This window comes from Phalangium opilio, unplaced genomic scaffold (assembly GCF_054372755.1).
Source record: "Phalangium opilio isolate 3A_F unplaced genomic scaffold, DU_Popi_V2 ptg000329l_1, whole genome shotgun sequence".
Lineage (NCBI taxonomy): Eukaryota > Metazoa > Arthropoda > Arachnida > Opiliones > Phalangiidae > Phalangium > Phalangium opilio.
In genome coordinates this window covers 6226669-6241734 of record NW_028324226.1, presented here as the reverse complement: position 1 = coordinate 6241734, position 15066 = coordinate 6226669, and the positions used below count along the sequence as shown (strand labels likewise).

The following is a 15066-nucleotide window of genomic DNA, read 5'->3' as shown; positions in this document are numbered from 1 at the left end:
CGAGCGATATGTGACCTTGACTTCGCTGGCGCCAACGACCTCTATGTTATGGCCCGAGAATGATGTCAGTCGAACGTCCGAGGCGGTTATGTGTTTCGTTTCAATTACTCCTTCGGCTGCATGGCTTGAAATCAGCGAGAACGCGGAGCCCGTGTCGACCTCCATTGTGACCTGCTTTCCGTTGATTACGCAGTCAACTCTGTATGGATCCGACGATCTTTCGTTCTTTCGCTGAGCGGGAATGTAGAACACGTCCTCGGACTGCCTCGCCAGTTGCGTTGTAGTGTTTGGAATAAAGAACACTTCGTACTCTTTAGACTCTTGAGATTTCGTTTCTTCAGCTTCTATGTACTTCATCGCATCGTTCCCTTTTTGCTGTTTCTTGTAACAGGCTCTGGAAATGTGACCCTTCTTTCCGCATGCGTGACAGGTCGAGTTTACGTATGGACATTTGGCTGCTAAATGTTCTTGTGCCCCACATCGGTAGCATTTATTTCGAGCGTCTTCAGTGGCTTGCTTAGAGGCTGAGACTTGTTTCCCTTTTCTGGTTGGACGTCTCTTCTTTGACAGTACGGATATGGCATGTACTTTCTCAATGGAGTCCCCGTTTTGTTGATTCCTCATTGTACTGACGTTCTGGACCGCTTGTTCCATGGCTTGGGCAATTGACATGGCCTTGACGAGAGTTAATTTTTCTTCTGACAATAGCCTTTTCTGTAGCGAGTCTTCCTTGCACCCGCATACGAGCCTATCTCTTAGCATGTTATCCAGAGTGGTCCCGTAATTACAAAATTCGCTCATGCGACGAAGTTCGGAAACATACTTCGCTATTGTCTCTCCTGGCCTACGATCCCGTGAATTGAATTTAAATCGTTCGACGATCTCTGATGGAACCGGGTTGAAGTAGTCCATCAGCGCTTTAACCAATTCATCGTAATCTTTGTCGGTGGGTTTAGCTGGTCCCACGATGTTCCTGAGTGTTGCGTACGTAGCTGAGCCAATGACTGTCAGCAAGGTCGCTCTCTTCTTTGCCTCATCATTGATATCGTTTGCGATGAAGTACTGCTCTAGCCTCTCCGAATACAGTGTCCACGAATCCGTTTGCTCGTCGAAGGGACTGAATTGTGCGGCAAATGACATGATGCTACTGGCAGTCTTCGTGACAGCAAGATATCTTCTTATGAATTGATGACGTAGAACTATCGATGGGATCTCGCCTCCGTCGCCAATTTGTTGTGTACTACACTACAATGATTACGACTAGGTCGGTGTATAAAACTGAAGTTTATTATTTACATGGTTAAAAGGTTTAAGTTTAGAGACCCGCGTTATACAATCGTCAGTCCAGTAGTGCCTGGCAAACATTATCAGTTACAGTTTATATACATGTTGCTTATCTTATCAGTAGTCTACTTTGGTCTACACTAATGTTTTTTTAATAGATAAACATAACAACGACCTTCCTTCTATTTTTGTTCTTTAGCTAGCGACTTACAAGTCGAATTACCGTCTAGTAGCGGAATATTTTGGACATGGCTTTTTCAAGGCCCCTTCAGACGAGAGTAACTTCTTACCAGTGCCGGATTAAGCTATTTTGCACCTGGGGGCCGAGATAGTAAGCGCCCCCTTAAGTCGAGAAAAAAGGAACAGTAAATGTTGCTGAGGGGGAATAGTTTAACTCAAAACAACCCCCAAACAAGTCTTGCACCCGGGGGCCAGTGCTTCCTCGTCCCCCCCCCCTTAATCCGACCCTGCATCTTCCATTGCCATCGGCGCGTCGATAAGTTCATTTCCCTGTTCAGACGTCAGAGCAGACGACTTAAAACGAGTCGCATTTAGTGTGATTTTCTTTTTTTAACCAAGACAGTTCGATACTAAAATAGTCGAACCCAAAATGACAAATACAGCCAAGAGCGCAACCTAAAACTTTTCATATATCGTCTGCTTAGACACAGCTCACAGATCGTCTGTAAGGCATGATCAAGAAAAGCCACTAACAAAGTGGTGCCATTTCGACACTGCCATTTAAAAGTTTGAAACTAAACCCGCTGGGTTCGTACGGAACCTGGAAAACCTGGATAAGTCAGGGATATGGAAAATAGGAGCAAAAGTCAGGGATAAGTCAGGGATTTAAAGAAAATTCCTAAATAGTCAGGGATTTCGTTTGGTATATCAAACCATGCTTCGACCAATGCTAAATATGAGACAGGTGTGATGAAGTGGGCTCTGGTAAACACCTTAAAATGGTCAGGGACATTGCCAAAATTTGGTCAGGGATAACCTGAAAAAGTCAGGGATTTTGAAAGTAAAAATTCCGTACGAACCCTGACCCGTGAATCTTTAGTTAGTCGTTGACACGTGTCTAATTAAGCGAGAAAAACGACTTCACAGACGTGAACGAAAGATTTTAGTCTATAGTCTGAATGGACCTTTAGAGATAGGATGTAAGCTAGGAGAGAATGGAAGAATTGAGTTACCTCGACTGTTTCTCTTTTATTTTGTTTTATTTTTATTTATTTTTTTCTTTCTTCCTTTTCTGTTAGTGAAGATGAGAAAAGTAGTTCTCTCTCTCTCCCTTTCTCGATGGCGCCCAGGGACGTTTCGATTGAGTTGCTAGACTAGCCGCGCCATGTTGTTGTCGGGAATATCGCGTCAAAGAAAGTAAAAGGAGGAAACTGTTGGCATTTTCAAATCCACGTCTCCTCGCCCACGTGACTTTTACTTCTTTTTAACCTTTCGCTATTCCTCCCCTCCCTCTTCATCTCATCTCCATCAAAGTATAGACCATACATGGAGGTAAATAGAAGGAGAAGACAAGACAGGACTGTCTCTAACGGGCTTTTGATGTCATCCTCTCACAGCGGGATGTATTGTTCGCTACCTGCAGTAAAATGTAGCACGTCACGTGACAAGCGAGTCTTGTAGCGCCCTCTAATTGTTACCAGGGTACTCGCCCACGTGTGGGTGTTAGGACTGTTTTATTTGTAGAGAAAGAGCACCATCTTCTCCTCATTTTTTCCTCCATGAACCATATCAATTTTTTTCAAGCATTATACCGCTACTAATAAGGGATGATTTTGAAAGTTGTTCGCTTGGTATTTGTTGGTGGCTGTTGTTGGGTACAGCAAATTATTAGGAGCTAAAATCAGAAGGACATAATTCTATTCTGGAAATTATTAAGTTGATTTTATAAATATTACAATTAATCCATGTTTCTTATATAATTAATCCATGTCTCGCGCCACGATTATCACTTCGTGCGCGAATGTTATCAAATCTCGTGATAAATTTCATTCGACATGTAGCACGTGCCACGAGAATTTTGTTAACAGGAAGGCAGGGCGTTACGCGATTGGTCGGAGGACCTTTAAAATTATCCTTAAAATCTGAACCTTATTTGAATTTTAAAATCATTCGGAAGTATTTCCTGAATGTTTCACTATGTAGACTGGTCTTGTAATTAGTAGAAGAATTGATAAAAAATCACTTGATTTTATACTTCACCCTCCCTTTAAAATGCGTACTGCTGAATTATGAAGTTCTTAAAAGGTGTTATTTTAATTAAAACTTCAGCCGGTATTCCGTTCCCAATGCGAGTTGTTAATCTAGCGTTCATATAATACCACTAGTTTACCAGCTGTATGGTACCGATATACAGCATATCTTAATGTACCACGGAAATTATGTATTTTATTATGTATTATATTACCGGTAAATTACCGTTGAACTTATCTCCTCTACCCTTAAAAAGACCCAGTAATATTACTCCTAAAGATTTGGATCGGTAATTTACTGCCAATTTCACACCTCTATCTTTTGAGTTGTACATATCACAACTCAAAAATTAAGCACAAGAAAAACAACAGTAGTTTATAGAATGCGTGCAAACCAAATCCAATTTCAGCTCAACGCGCTTTGTTTCGCCATAGTAACTAAGCCGTAACTTAGACAGGGAAATAAAAATTCAAGGTACAAATCGGATTAAAATACATCGATACCGCTTCCATAAATAAATCCCGCAGCTGTAAGACTTCATATATTGCATAAAGAAATCAAGATTCCGTTTTTGGATAAAGCTCAAGAGGCCCGCCAATTTCTTCGCGCTGCTGGCGCTCTTGATTTGAACTTGCGTTTTTTTTAACACACAAGGGAAAGAAGGAAGATGCTCGGTTTTTTGGCGCGACTCGAATTTGCCAATTTTTTCTTTTCGACTCCAAAATCTCGATACAAATCTAATTTTTCACAATGCCGATATCATATTTTTTGAATCCACACAGTGTATGGTTGTATACATACAGGGTGTTTATGATAAGTCTACCATAAATGATAGGGGATGTTCTTACGGTCAAACCAAGAAGCGATATCTAGTTTATTAGGGAGAAGGTATAAATTCGCCAGTTCGCCACATTTCTAGCTTTATCTCCAGTCCAAACGTAGGTCCGGAGTTAATCCCCGCCTCTAAATTACAACCAGCATCTCATTGGTTCTTGAAAACTCACGTCAGCGCGACGCGAATGACGACTGAGGAGAGGCGAAATAGCCCGGCCTCCTTTTACGTCCCCCCCTTTTGAAAGGGGGACTGGCCTGACTGGGACTATGGCCGCGAATACTTAGGCATTTTTATACCTTCGCCCTAATAAACTAGATATCACTTCTTGGTCAAACTGAGGGAAAGTGTCAAAGAATATAGGGTCTACAACATTTAGTAACGGAGATACGGGCTCCCAAACATTGATTGGACCCTTAAACAAGGAAATATTAATAACACATGTGGAGTATATGTAGCTTTACTTTACCAACACACGCTTCACACTTATACTCATTTAAAGGTTCTGTAACGTTCTTAGATTGAAGACACTTTAAGATTTGTATGTCTTACTCCACTTGTTTTTGAGGCCATATCTCCGTAACTAAATGTTGTATACCCCGTCCATGTTCTTTGACACTTTTGACTCAGTTTGACCCTAAGAACGCACCGTTTAAATTATAGTAGACTTATCAGAAACACCCTGTATATGATTTCGATCAGAAAAAGCCGAGTTTTATTATATATATATAACCTTAGAGGATCAAGAAAGGCTTCCCTTTTTACTCAATTCCATCCCCTTCAAAAACCATCGTCGGTATTTCGAAAACGCGCCCGAAATATAAGTTTAACTTTGTCGTTTCCTTTTCTGTTCTGTGGAAAAAGTACTTTAAAATATGGAGCGACTCTTCGAAGAGGCTAGCTTTAGTTAGCGTTTTGTTCGCCTTCGTATAAGCCTATACATTCTTTCATTTCATCTTTTACTTTCTACGTGGATAATGTTCAATTGGGGAGAAGTGCATGCCATCGATGATTTTGAAATTTTTTACATTGATCAAATTTTGATTTGTAACTAGTTATCATAATAGGTGATTCGTAAAGTCCTTAATTCAAGGTTAAACAATTTGTATTTATTCGTGCTCTCGAATACTGGCAATCGTGTTTCGGAAAATTGACGGCCAACTAACTATGGAAAGAGTAGGACATGTTGTTATTGATGGCGTTCAGCGAGAAAAACCGATCATAACGAATTGCTTTGGTTACAAGCACTGAACGCCCCTGTGTGACGTTGACAACAACATTAAACCCATGGAAAAATAAGCTGTGACGCCTTGAGGTGCAAAAACAATTTTATGAATCGTCTATCGACCTCTAGCAGATGTTCAAGATAGCTTTGTTTAGTTGCTTATTTTTTCAGTAACGATTTGGGGTGGGGGTCAAAAGTGACAATATTGTTATTTACGTTTTCAGTGATTATATTTTTATTTCATTATTTTTTATTAGGGAGACGTGGTCTGTCTGTTTCGTGACGAAGCCCGTTTTCAAAAATTCGATCTGCTGCCTGAGAAATTTGAAGTCAAAGTTCAGCCCATGCGATGTAAAAGTCGAATTGAATTGAGACGTTTTTCGTTAGCAACCCAGCCAGAATACCAGGTAAGTGTTTTAAATACTAACAAAGGACACATATTGTTGTGTGAAAAAATATTCTACACTGCGAGCCTAAATTCCAACAGCGAGAGGGTTAAATTGGTTCCTTCTTGTCACGTGGGTTATTGTCACCAACAGAAAAGGTAGTATTAACAAAATGAACCATGTACGCGTGTTCCTTCGCGTATTCACTGAACTAGTCAGTCAGATTCTCACGAGAAGGCGGTTATAGTGTGTGTTTTTTGGGAATCTGATGCCACTGGCCACGTGATAAGTTCTACCCAAGTTTTTCCTCAATCGCCGTATTTCTTTTTAAGACATTATCACTCGCTAGTCAACGTGAAGGGGCAACCGCCCAAGCTGCCCAACAAAGAATATAGTAGTGGTTTGCACCAGTGGGAGGTAGTAAGTAGGGATTGGGAAATCGGAGAAATACAGAGAGAGAGAGAAATGGGACTCGGGCTAAAAATAGTGGGAAAAGGAAAGCTATTATCGAGATAATGAGAGAGAGAAAACCTCTCTCTCTCTCTCTCTTTCTTTCTCTGTCGTTCGCTCTCAAAGAGAGAAGAGAGAGAGAAAAAAAGCTATCACGGAAAAATGACGAAAGTCATTCTGGGAAAAAAGAAGATGGAGAAAGGATGTAAGGGAGCAATATTGTTGAACGGCCGCTGCCCGCAATCTCTTATTGGACTTTAATCCTTTCAAAAGAGACCTGCTGGGGGAGTCTGTTGGGACGATTTTTCCAATACTTTTCCTCTTTTATTATAAACCCCATCTAGTAATAACACGGACAATAATATCTAATAGAGAACCGAACCTATTTGATACCGTCCTAAATAAAGTCGCAGAGGCTCAAATGTCGGAGTTGATGTTCAATAGAAGCTTTTTTTATATATATATAATAAAAAGGGGGACGTGTTCGAATTACTTTATTAATTTGAAACTGAAATAGTAAATAGTTTCGGAAAGTTTCTAGCGTGACAAAATAGCACCAAATATTTAATGACAGTAATTTCAACAATATGATTGTCATCGACTTTGATTTCCCGTAAGCCCTTAAATGGAGGGTGAAGTGGAAAATGAAGTGATTTTTTATTGATTCTTCTACTAATTATAAGACCAGCCTGCATAGTGAAACATTCAGGAAATACTTCCGAATGATTTTAAAATTCAAATTAGGTTCAGATTTTAAGAATAATTTTAAACAAGGACTGCCGACAAATCGCGTAACGCCCTGCCTTTTTGTTAACAAAATTCTCGCGGCACGTTCCGTGTTAAATGAAATTTATCACGAGATTTGATAAAATTAGGCGCGAGACATGGAGCGTGCCACGAGAATTTTGTTAATAAAAAGGCTGGGCGTTACGCGATTGGTCGGAAGTCCTTGTTTAGAATTATCCTTAAAATCTGAACCTAATTTGAATTTTAAAATCATTCGAAAGTATTTCCTGAAGGTTTCACTATGAAGACTGGTCTTAAAATTAGTAGAAGAATCGATGAAAAATCACTTGATTTTCTACTTCACCCTCCCTTTAATGGATGGAAACTCAGGGGGGGGGGGGGGAGTCTTTGTGACTGGTAAAAGTGTATCATTTCTGTTAGCCCTTTATTCAATAGTCATACTTTTCTGAGCATCTTTACGCGCATCATCAGGGTTCGTTTAGTTTTGTAAGTCTTCGCGACTTAATCAAGAACAAACACGAAGCGTTAGCTCTGTTCTAAACAGATGCTCTGATCTCCCTCTTTCTTTAAATACTCTCCCCTGTAGAGACTTCCTGGAAAAATACAGTTGTTTTCATGCAATGATTAGGAAATGCTGAAAAAAAAACTCCATGATGAAATATTAGAAAGCTAATTTTTAGCTCGTGAATTCGATGAACAATCTGACTAGTCATGAAGTTGTAACTTTTCAACATCTAAAGAATATTTTAAAATTCGAGGTGTTTTCATCGTTTATTTTATTAAATATGAATTTTAAAATTTTCGCAAACGTTCATCGATATAAACAATAAGTATGCTTCGTTGAACTTTGCTCGAGCCGTGTAATATGAGAAACCTCCCTTTATCTCTCAGAATAGTGTAGACCCCCATCGGCGTAGCACAGGGATCATTCTTGAATAGGCTTCTAAATTAGCAGATGATCTAGTACCAAGAATTAACGCTCGGATCGCCACCCACCAACTATTTTCTATAAACCTTTGGTACCAAAAACCTTTTCTCTAATTGGTTGGTTCGTGCATATGTTGAGAAGAGGGTGGGAACTATGATCGAAGTATACTTTTTGTTTTTATCTATGAACTTTTGAGAATACTTTAAAATTCATATTTATTGAATTAAACTATGAAACCATCTCGAAAAAAATGTTTGTGAGCCGTGTGAAAATTTACGTATGTAAATTTGGAAAGGCAAAATCTATTTGTTACTTAAATTACGTTGCAAATACTTGATCTTAATTAAAATCAACTTTGACAAACCTCCTTAAACCCAAGAAAACGCTATTTTCCATTCACGTTGACATTTAGGGTTGGTACTGGTAATTGGGAACACTTTTTACAAATCTTTGAATAACTTTGGTGGCGCTAACGTTAGACACCTGAAACTTTCAGGACATGAAATTTGATTCTTTAGACACAATTCGCTATGATTTCAGCTCTTTAACTCTTTTAAATTTTGCACAATATCCTATTTCCTAAACCCCTTAGAGGACCCCAAATGTGAACAATCGCTGGTAAATGGGAACACCCTGACTCTAAATAGTGAACGCGGGACCCAAATGGGAACACCAATGCTAATCAAATGGGAGGAATAAAAAAGGCCCTAGGAAAAAAGCTACCAATACGTAGGGCCTAAATTCATGCACCTGGATTAAAGTTTACGCAGATTTGATAAGTGATAATAGGATAATATAGTTAAAAACAATACCTGAGTCAAAATGCTCACTAATTTGTTGAGAAGTCACATTTTATTCGCCTCTAGCATAACAGCTGACTCGGTTTGCCGTTTTCCCGCCCAATACGTAGTGGTAGCTATGGCCCTCTTACGGCTAAATTGAAAACTTTGCTAAAGGCGCGAAATTTGAGTATTTTTTGGGTCAATGATGTATTTTAAAGTTAATATTATCCGAAAGTAGCTTGTTTACACCACTTTTACGTTTAATCTTTTAGTAAAATAGCTTAAAAATGATTCTAATTATCCTCGAAACGTCGTGTTCCCATTTGCAATTTTTACTTGGTTTTTTCCAACTCTATTTTTGAATCGAATTCCGAATCGAAACGAGAGATTTTAATATCAATTTTATAGCTAAAAACGTGATCTATCTAATGGTTAAAGGTTTGTTATCGTGGGATTATTGTAACTCTCGCTAAAGCTTATTCCCCGACGGTATTGTATCAAGAAACACCTAAAATTGGCATCAACTTAAGTTGATGAGTCCGAGTTGGTGCGTATATTGGTCCGTATCTTTCATCCACGTATTCCTACAATATTCGGACCATTTTTATCGTAATCCTCGATATTCAATCTACAAATTGAGCCCTTTTAAAAGGAATTTGAGCCATCCAAAAATTTGTTACAAAATTTTAAAGAAAAAGTGTTCCCAATTAGAATCGTTCCCAATTACCGGTACCAACCCTATAGAATAATCTTAAAATTGTAAATTTTGCATAAGCTATAATCCCACTTCGTAAATTCAAATTAATAAATCCTAAAATATAGATAAGTTTCCTTATATTCAAAGTTTCGCAAAATCCACTTTGCATATTTTCACGAAGTTACCTATAGGCCTTGTCCCGCGAGCATTCTATGGTATTAATTTCAGGTATATCTTTTAATCCATTCGTATATAGCGCGGAGATTCAGTAGAACATAAAATTACCGCCATATACCATGCAGGAAGCAGTATACTTTTCAATCTAGCGTGGCAGTTTTCTAATAACGTTAGAAGTTCGGTTTAATATTACCAGTAGGGCCCCCATACCGCCACTAAAACACGACACAAGTCGTCTCCTTCTCTCTTTTAAAGGTCCTATTATAAATTCGGGGCTCGCTATACATAGTGGCCGGAGACCTTCATGGACCTTTTCGATTAAAATTGAAAGCTGCGTGTACCTTTCCTTCATCAATCGGGCTGTTTTACGTATTTCAAATTATTTCCGATCGCGCTTGCTACTTTCAACGAACTGGACTATCGAAAATATACCTTTAAAATTCGTCCCAGAGAGTTGCCGCCGCCTTTAATTACGTTTACTACAACATTCCCTTTATATTTCCAATATGCGAAATGAGTTTGAAGGTGGGATTTTAGGTTAAATCAGAAGTTCGTAAATCGAAGGAATTAATTTCATGTTCAATTGACATTCAGCTCTAACTAGAGAAGTGAAACAGCAGTAATTTAAAATATAATTTACCAGGTAAATTACCGAAACATTACATTTTAAAATACCTTAAAATTATCCGTAAATTACCGATTACAATTTTGGGAAGGTTGTTGGTAATTTATTTATTACGTTGCTCTTTTGATCACTGTATAGCTAGTTTAAGTTCTTTATAATGCGCAAAACGAATGGGAAATTGAGGTAAAACTGGGCACCGAAAGTAAATTGCCTTATTTTGATAGTCTCTGGCAGTCTATAGTACGCTTAAGTTTCACTCAAAAAGGTTTTAACTTTGTTCGAAAAAAGATTTGGGAACTCTTTGGTAGTTTACCACGGTAAATTATCATATTTTAAGATTACGGTATGATATAAATTGGTAATTTAGGGTGTATTTGGGTAATTACTAGTAAGTTACGGACGGTAAAATTACCGACTCACATCTCTAATTCTAACCAATGAAGCCACCCATGAAAAGCGACACATTTCTAATTTTATAACAATTGTAAATGAATCGTCAATGACTAATATCATAAGAAAATTTTCTTATGCTAATATTGTGTAAAAATACACATTTGCATATACTTGTAGAACACTATATAATTTTCTGTAAATCACCACGCAGCGGCATACACGTTAGCATAGAAATTTGAAAGACAGTTGTACCGAATAGCTATATAGCTATTTTGAGGAGGGCCAATAGCTTCTACAATCGAAAGCTCTTCTGCATCAGCTCAACTGAAGATGTTGTATCTCTTTCCAAAACAAGAGCTAATAGAAACTCTTGCTTAGATAATGATGGAGACGCCGGAATGATTACGTGATTACAGAAGTTATGTCACAACGTACTTGACTAAAGTGCCACGCGGCACATATCAGTAACCCTTAAGGACTTCAAGTTACTAACCTCTGTTGAAAATCTACAGAAACGCGAGACGGACGCAACTAGCGAAAGGGCGAAAAATTTTAACGACTTTTCCCAGGGCTGTTTACTCGTTAGAAACTTCTAAATCCGTCACCAATAATTCTCGTTGCCGAAAACCCAGAACTGGGGGGGGGGGGCAAATCTGAAAGAGCGGACCAACATGGTTTCCGTTTAATAGATAAAAATTACGAGTAGGTCAGTTAATGAGAAGGCGAATGGTTGGTCAATTTTACAGGCTTACAGTCTCCTACACTATAGTAGGGACCATCCTTCTCAGTTCAATGATAATATAAAAGGACAATGCTTGTTGAAGCGCGAGATGGAATCATGGAAAGAGGGAGCACCTTCTCAAAGACGTTCGTCACAAGCTTGGGAATGAAGGATATGCTGGGGATGGGCTATTGGCTCTCTAACGCGTTGTGTGTAAGCTCCCCAGTCGATAGTAACAAAATAATGTGCGTGGTTGCCACCTGGAAAAGTCAGGCAATTTCAAATTGAGCTAAAAAGGTCTGGGGAATAGTCAGGCAATTTCAAATTGAGCTAAAAAGGTCTGGGGAATAGTCAGGCAATTTCAAAACGAGCTATAAAGGTCTGGGGAAAAGACAGGGAATTTCAAAATTGAGTGAAAGGGTCTGGGAATTTTAAAATGAGCTAAAATGGTCTGGGAAAAGTCAGGGAATTTCAAGATGGGCTAAAATGGTCTGGGAAAAGTCGGAATTTCAAGATGGGCTAAAATGGTCTGGGAAAAGTCAGGGAATTTCAAGATGAGCTAAAATGGTCTGGGAAAAGTCAGGGAATTTCAAGATGGGCTAAAATGGTCTGGGAAAAGTCAGGGAATTTCAAAATGGTCTGCGAAATGTTAGGGGATCTTAAAAATTCCTACAAAGTCTAGGAATTCGATGAAAGTTGTTAAAATATATGCGGTTCAATTATCCAGCTGGAGAACGTTTAAACGCCATTTTAATTTATCAAATGCTTTAGTTTAAATATTCATAAAATAGCTGGTTTCGCAATGTTTTACGTTATATATTCATAAACCGCGATTTAAACGAAGTTGTTTACTTATATCAAACCTTCTTAGATTGAGAACAATAACTGGATAAGTCAGGGAATTTGAATCTCAAACGTTTTTGGCAACCCTGATGTGTTTCTTTAATAAGTGGTATAAATTTTTCGATAATTGCATCATGAATTTAGTTTAAATAATTGTGGAAAGTTTGGCGAATGCCAACTTTGCATATAATTGAATCCATTAATAATTTGAGAATAAACCTTCTTAGGAAAGTTTGCGTATGTTACGCTCGAAGTGACGATATTTCTACCGTATCTTTCTTTGAGTAAGTTTAGAACTCAATGTCATCACTGTTTAACACAGAAGCTATCATTTTCTAAACAGTTGAAGGGGAAACGGGAAACGGCAAACTTTGAGAAAACCAAAAGTATTTTACTTTTTGACCAATAGGTGCTTTCATTCTTATACGTAACTCGTCAAGGTCCTTAACAGTTACCCCTATCATATGAGTAGAATCGTCTCTGGAGTATAAATTCATAGTGGGTAGCCTTAGCCCCGAATGAAACCTTTTCTCGCGTATGAACCATAACGGAAAAGTGGAGAGGAAGAAAGGGGTTGTGGGTTGATGCCGGAAACACCTACTTAGTGGCGGAATATAAAAGGCAAAGGCGCGCTGCAGACCAAAACCCTTATAGGCCTAGGTCCGGATGGTTATTATTATGGCGGGCTAAGGCTATATCCCTGGAGTCATAAGTTTATAAGTGATATGTTCCATAAGTATGACACTACCTATAGTTCGTAATGCTGGAGACCTCTACTGACAATGCTAGTTCGAGAACGACAAGCGAGAATTGACTATACGCGGTTTTGTAGTCCATCTTCCTATTTAGTCTGTACTAAGGCTTTGACTAGAAACAAGAACAGGACACTGGACATTGTCCTTAATTAAATTTCGAAATGTCCTATAATTTTTTTTAATAAAACTAAGGGTGTCACTGCATGGACAATTGACCAATGAGTTTATCCAAAGTTTTGATAGCTTAATTGATTATGAAGTTTCGACACACTTTTTGTCACTCCAGTGGATAATGTATATATTTTCGAGTCAAATATGTATCATTGGATACATGTCCTATAACAAATTTTGGTTATTTTCGGCCCTGCTCACCAGGCGTTAGTACTAAGCCTTTGACAGCGCCTCACTAGGTAGGGGTCGCTTTACTTGAATCTACTTGAATCTATGATCTACGTCACTTCATGACAAGTTCTCAGTAACCAGAGTGACAAACTTATGGAACATAACTTATGAACATATAGCAGTGGCAGTGGAGAAGGCGAACGAACCGATCCCCAACGTCGACTTCGGGAACGTTTCGCTTGGTTGCCCTTTAAGAAGGCGGCGGTGGCAGGCATGCCACGTCCGTTCGTCGTCTCTTTTACAGAAAGAATAGTCTAAGCAAGACAGGCATTGCAACGGGAAGGGGGACGGGGTGTCTTTGCTGGCTGGCTGACTTTCTCCGTTTCGAATGACGGAGAGCGTAAAAACTGTTTTGATTGCCATCGTTTAATCCGAGGAGAGAGTGCGGGTTGGTGCCAGCGTCAACGTCGGAGCTAGATTTCCAGCGATTGAACCTTAATGATTGTCACGCTAACTTTTATTACGTAGCGACGGGATTTATAAACGTTCGCTTGGCTAGAGATTTCTGAAACATTTTGGAATCATTCTCGATTTACGCTCTCTCTTTATCCCCGCACTTTTCCTATACTTAAGGTATTATTTGAGGAGGGGTGTAGATTACCGAGACACCAGTGAAACTGGATGGGAAGAGGGGAACGGTTCGCGTTTAAGAAGCATTCTTGATTTCTTACGTGGTTTAACTTTGTGTATTGTCAGGTCAATACGTTCGTATTCGTTGTTTTGTTTAGGGATTATGAAACGAACGGAAACGAAATGGATAGGGCCTTAATTATTTCAGGCTTTGATCTATAGCCTGGGTTGTTACAAATTGAAATGAATTAGAGCCTTAATTGGGGCTCAAAACTTTGACCTATAGGCAGAGTGATCCATAAAAGGGGTGGTATGACCGAGGTATAGTTTGTTCTACAGGTCATTTTGAGTTGGAAAATATTATGACATTTTGCCCTTAGGGCCACCCTAAACAAGTAATGTTTGGCTCTTTTTACGGATGGCCTATTTAATGTGCTTAAGAAACTGAAAGGTAATGCTAATGAAATTAAGATGTCGCACTCGGTGTTCCAAATTGAAATGAGTTAGAGCCTTAATTGGGGCTCTAAAATTTGACCTATAAACAGGGTGCTTCAAAAAAGGGTGGTATGACCCAAGTACAGTGGGTTCTACGGGTCATTTTGAGTTGGAAAATGTTACGTGACATTTTGCCCTAAGGGCCACCCTATAAACTAGTTATGTTTGACTTGTTTTACGGATGACCCCTTAATTGCATTCAAGAAACTGAAAGGTAATGCTAATTTAATTAAGTGGTCACTCATAAAAGGCTTTAATCATATGTTGCTTAAGGAGACCCTTGGGGCAAAAGGTTATAGAACATTTTCGACTCAAAATCTCTAATAGAACCAAAGCTCTGTATTTAGGGCCTGACACCCTTTTTGGAACACCCTGTATGGCTAGGAACCTTGATTTGGTAGAAATTAAGAGTTAAGCGTGATTCATTTCGGAAGAACATAATTAAAATTATCAGTACTCAAAATTCGCTTCAATATTTCAACAAAATATAGGCTTATTTCACCCTTAATAGTCTAAAATTGTAAACTTTAACCTCGAACTTTT

At 38.8% G+C, this 15066-nt stretch overlaps 2 protein-coding genes across 3 annotated transcripts in view; one reads left to right on the top strand and one right to left on the bottom strand.

Annotated features, from left to right (window-relative positions):
- The window catches only part of LOC149610541 (neurogenic protein big brain-like), a 291238-nt gene that overhangs the window by 143208 nt on the left and 132964 nt on the right, over positions 1–15066 (bottom strand). The gene's annotated exons all lie outside the window — the stretch shown is intronic.
- The window catches only part of LOC149610545 (uncharacterized), a 95540-nt gene continuing 86279 nt past the window's right edge, over positions 5806–15066 (top strand). Inside the window, exon 1 of the mRNA XM_089859511.1 lies at positions 5806–5959. The gene's annotated coding sequence lies outside the window, so the exon portion shown is untranslated. The remainder of the gene's footprint in view (positions 5960–15066) is intronic.